Below are 5691 nucleotides of genomic sequence, written 5' to 3' on the forward strand. Positions count from 1 at the left end.
CTAAACCAGCAATCTTTTATCAACGTTTTAGGGCAGAGGGATTTTCCCTGCCCCTCTATGTCCTTTAGATCCTCAACATCAGACTTTGACATTCCCACCCTCATCCAGTTGAAAAGACCGTCCTATCTTTCTCCTCTTTGGGCGGCCTCCCCAGGGACGAGGTGAGAGGGCTGTGGACGGGGCAGCTCTCATCAATATCGGGGCTGAGGAATTTGTGTTTGCAAATTGCCGGAGACAACTGAAGAAGGCGAAGAAAAAGTCTTTTTGGAGGCAGAGGCGACTGGAGAAAATAGTGTGCTCTATGAAATAGATAAGCAGAAGAGCTGTTTATTCCCTTGGTGGTGTGAGGCCCGGCTTTGAGGCAGATAAATCTTGGCTGGTAATACAGTACTTAAACCAGAACTGACACCTTTTCATATCAACCGCGGAGAATTGCCTTTGTGTGGCTCATCTGCAAAGGCTGCCGGCTCCTTCTCGCATGTCAATTCCTTGGCAGCCTGTTGCTCACCTCAGCCTGCCCTTTAGGCAGCTGCCCCTGGGCTCAGAAGGGCAGGGGAGGAGGGATGTCCCCCAAATATCAGGGACAACTAGTGGAAGCATCGGATGGAATTGGGGTGTTTGCCTGCTCCAACGATCCTCCCCTCTGTCCCTCCCCACCCCCAATTCTCTGTGGAGCTGCGGGAACCAGCTGGCAGGGCACAGCAGATGGGCAGAGTGCAGTCCCTGTCCTTGCAACCTTTGCCAGGCACCAGGGCCCCCAGGCAAATGAGCTCAAATTATTTTAACGTTGTCTTTTAATAGACAACTAAAATATGCATTCTGTAGATAAATTGGGTACTACTGATAAAGAAAAAAATATTTGTCATGTTTTGTATATATTTTATTGTCTATCCTTCCAAGGGTAAAATACTACTGATAAACAAAGGAAGAAATATTTGTTATGCTTTGTATATATTTTATTGTCTATCCTTCCAAGGGTAAATATATATAATGTATATGTACATGTTCATTTTTAATAAAAATAAAAGCATACTATTATGGACTGTGTGTGATGTGAAGCACTAAGCCCCATGCGACTGTATTTAGAGATGAGCCTTTGAGGTCATGAAGGTTAAATGAGGTCACACAGGCGGGGCTCTAATACTATAGAACCACAGAACCGGCGTCCTTGCAGAAGAGACCTGAGCGAGCTCCGTTTCTCTCTCCCCCAAATAAGAACACAGCAAGCAGGTGGCTCACTGTCTACAAGCCAGGACGGGAGCTCTCACCAGGAACCGAATAGGCTGGCACCTTAATTTGGGACTTCCAGCTTTCAGCACTGTGAGAAAATAAATTCTGTTGTTTAATCCGCTAAATTTATGGTACTTTGCTATGGCAGCCTGAACAGACGAATACATGTAATCTACATATAATTTCACTGCTTTTGCCCCCATGTTTGGCTTATCATACTCATCTCTTATCATACACACCTGCAGCATCATAGAAGGAGCAACCACTATCTCCACACCCAGGAACCTCTGTGGCTCTGGCCACCTGTCTATATCTCTGTTCATCCCCCGGCCTTCCTTCCTCTCGTCCTCTCCACCTCATTCGGCTTTCCGCTGGGGGCAACGTGGAAACTGCAGACATGAGTTTAGCTCAGCCAGTTATTAGTTATGTGACTCTGCCAAGTTGATCTCCCTGAAACTCAGTTTCTCTGCTTATGCAACAGTCTAATGATTTTGACATCCTTTGAGTCGGGTGAGAACTAAATTGGAACATACTTGTCAGCATGGTGGCTGGTAAATAGATGCTCAGTTAGGCAGAAGTAGGCCTTTTCCTCCAGAATGTCCTCCGCACAGGAGTGTCTTTGGTCCCCTGCGGTCTGCCATGCTGAGCACTGCCTGGGGCCCAGCTGGCTGAGTGCTCAGTCTGGCTGGGGATGCGGTTTTCCTGCTCCTTTCTTTGTCCCACCAACCTTGCTTCCTCTTAGCTGCTGCTGCCCTCTCCGCCCTCAGGAGTTCTTCAACTCCAACCCTGTCTAGCAGAGAGGGCTGTGCCCTATGGGGTTTTTAACAGTTTCCTGAACACATCCACTGTCCCTTTTTGTCATAAGGGTTCAGCTGCTGTTTGCTGCAGGGTAGCTGCAAGTGGGCGATACTCATGACAGGTGCTGGGGAAGGCACTTTGCTCTAGAGTCATGGGTTTGGGCTCAACTAGACCAAGATCTTGCCCTGGCCCTGTTTTCTGATGGCCCTTAGGAAAGATCTCTTTAGCTGTAGTCCTGAGAATGGATGTGCCTCTGCTCCAGCCCAGCTCATGGCACACCTATCCCGCCTCGCCCAAAGCACCAGCTCTCTCCTGGGCCACCGCATCGCTTGTGGCACAGAACCTGTAGCTGTGAGCACTTGGCTGAGCTGGAAACCCCAGCCCCCTGCCAATCTAGAGCTTCCTTCCCAAGCAGCTGCCACCACACAATGGAATTAACATAAAACACAACTCGGCGGAGGCACATTTAATTTGCTGTGATTATACTATCTATTATACAACACAGTTTTAAGTACTACAAGCTCCCTGGAGAACAGGAGTGGGGGGAGGAACACCATGTGTAAAAAGAACCCAACCCTCTCCAAAATCACATCATGACAGAAGAACCTCATTAACAAAACACAACTCATGACATACTAAAAAGTGCATTTTAAAGCACTTAACATTTCTCGATTCTCCATTTTATTCCCATCAGGAACTCAGTTTATTTCTAGTGGAGGAAAAAAGTTTTGTCCTAACTGGTTTGGCTCAGTGGATAGAGCGTTGGCCTGCAAACTGAAAGGTCCCAGGTTCGATTCCAGTCAAGGGCATGTACCTTGGTTGCGGGCACATCCCCAGTTGGGGGTGTGCAAGAGGCAGCTGATTGATGTTTCTAACTCTCTATCCCTCTTGCTTCCTCTCTGTAAAAAATCAATAAAATATATTTTAAAAAAAGGTTTTAGCAACAATTTAAAACTCTGAGAGACAATTAGAATTGAATGCAGGTTCTTAGAGGAGAATGTCCCAGGGTGAATGTGGGCGGGTTTCCAGCTGAACCGAACAATTGGGCCCCGCACTGCTCCTAGGAGAGCCCTGAGCCTTCCGTGTAAAGGGTCCACAGGGAAGGCACAAAGGGGGAATTCTGATGGTGCCCAGTCCTGCTTCCACTACTCTCTGACCATGTGACCACTCTGGTCCTTAGTTATCTCATCTGTAGAATGGGGATAACACCAGCCTCCTCAGATGTCTTATAAGACTTTAATGAAATGTTATAAAGTAGTTTGCCAATTGCCAGCATATATTAGGAGCTCGGTAATCCTTTATTCCCTCTTGCTTCCTTTCTGCTTTCCAGCCCCTCCCCTTCTGGGATAAATGCTTTTCCTAAAGGAATGGGCCAGGAAGAGTGGGCTGTCAGGTAGCTCTGGGGAGACCTTGGAGACAAGAGCATCTTAAGCAACTTTCCAATGTCCTCTGAGCCTTGAAGACCTACATCAGCCTGAAGGTGTGCAGGTGTGAACCGGTCTGCAAGCAGAGGATTGGACCGGTGGCCTCGAGGATAAGGCCGTCCCAGCCCCACGCCTCAAGCCACCACAGTCTCAGAGGTGGTGCCCTAAGTTGGAAGGGAGAGGAGTGTGCGGCGAGGACCCGAGGAAGGAGTAACCAGCCCCTGGCTTCCCAATGGTGGTAACACGTGGGCAATGGAAAGAAGTTTGGACAGGCACACCTGAACTCACCGCACCGGGCCCAAATCTTCTCTGAATGGCAATCATTCTGGCAATGGAGAGAAGGGGGAGAAGTCCTAACCTTTTTTTGCAGCTTGCTTAGCAAACCTTATTGCCAAGACGCCTGTCCTATAACTCAGTGCAGCACTTATGAGTGGGTCCCTGTGCTGTGCTGACGCCAGGCCAGATGCAGAGTCAGTCCAGAGATAGAGACCCCGCTGTCCTGCCTGGAGAGTGCCTGCTCCAGATGATACACAGGAGACTAAATCTCACAGAGTGAGGCATGTGCCTTCAAAGAGCGAAAACAAACAGAGACATAGGCCTTCAAAAATGTGCTTCTCGATGCGGGGGAGGGAATTGCAGCAGCATGAGCTAGGTCATGTTTGCGATGCCACAGGCAGTGGTGTGCCCAGCCAGAATTCGCATGCTATACTTTGCACTGGTTTTCTTAGGGTCACTCTTCTGGGGGAAAGTGATAGGCCCTTCATAAAACTAGTTATAAAATCCATACTCATGCTTTTCTATATCAAATGAGAAAATCAGATATCATTCGGGCCACATATATTTACCAGAGAGCTGAGCTCTGCAGGGAAAATAAAATAATAACCAGTGTGAATAACAGTTAACAGTGTGCACAACACTTTATCATATATTTTTGTGATCCTCACAACAGACCTGTACCATCAGGCAAAATATAGATATAAATATGAATATAATTTTATGTTATTTTAATCTTAATTATTATAATCTTCATCTTACAAAAGAGACTCATGAGGCACAGAAACATTAAGTATTTTGCTCGAGGTCACACAGCTAATAGGTGGTATGAATGAAATTCATAAGACCAGGTCTTTGGAGTCTAAGTTCAGTGCTCTTTGCACAGTTCCGTTCTGCCTCTTATAAATCTATGCCAGCAGAGGTGTGGTGTTCAAAGATTATTGCTGAAATATCTAGAAGTGTAGGTAATATGAATTCCAAGAATCTTGCTGACCTTTGGGTTGCATATATAAATGAAAGAGGAAATAAATCATCCTTTCTGCTAGGGAAGCTCCAAACTCCAAACATTTACTCATCTTAATGGAGTGCCAACACAGTCCCACAGGTGAACCGTTGTATTGGCTCAACTTCACCCCTCTTTCCCTCTGTTCCTTCTGCTCCTCCTTTGCTTTACAGAGTGAATACCCTTTACATGAAAGTGAAAAACTGTCCCCTTCTCCCAGACTTTTGCTTTTCCTGTTGGACCTCTTTCTGCTTTACCGATTGCAGCCCTCACACTCCTTATAAAATTCTCCTCAGTTCCTCAGGACATGTCTGGGGACAGATCCAAAAATGGGGTCAGATTATAATCCACAGTGTCTCTGTTGAGGCTATAGACTGGCATAGATTGCATTTCAGATTGTGCCATTTGGCTTTGCATAATTACATTTACACATTTCTTGATTTTCCTCAAAGTATGGGGTGGAAAAAACCCCTATCATTTTGCTCACGTGCACTGGCACAAAGAAGCCTGACCCTATTAGAGTGTAGGGCGCAGCCCTGCTTTGGCCTTCAGGGCAATGCTGAGATGTGGGCCCTGGTCTCCAGGAGACTGTTGGTAGAATGGAGATAGGCTTGGTTTGCTGGAAGTGAGGCTGGAGAGGTTCTGAATATTAGGAGTGTTTCAAATGGGAAACAATATTGTGGCCGAGCTTATTAATTTCCATGCAGAAAATAAGGAAGAAGAATAGAAAACCTCAACATGCAAAGCCCACCCAGGATATTATGAACACTCACCAAATGATCAAGTTGGCAAAGAAGCCAATTTAGCAAAGGATCGGTAAATTCAGAGGTGAAGTAGACCTGCTTTAGCCTGTGGTTTTCTATTTTCATACTTACATGTGCCTAGATATTTTAGGGATTTAGTTAAAAGGAATGAAGGAGGAAAGGAAAAAAGGAAAAAAGGAAGAAAGGAAGGAAGGAAGGA

This window comes from Myotis brandtii, unplaced genomic scaffold, assembly GCF_000412655.1.
Source record: "Myotis brandtii unplaced genomic scaffold, ASM41265v1 scaffold1208, whole genome shotgun sequence".
NCBI lineage: Eukaryota > Metazoa > Chordata > Mammalia > Chiroptera > Vespertilionidae > Myotis > Myotis brandtii.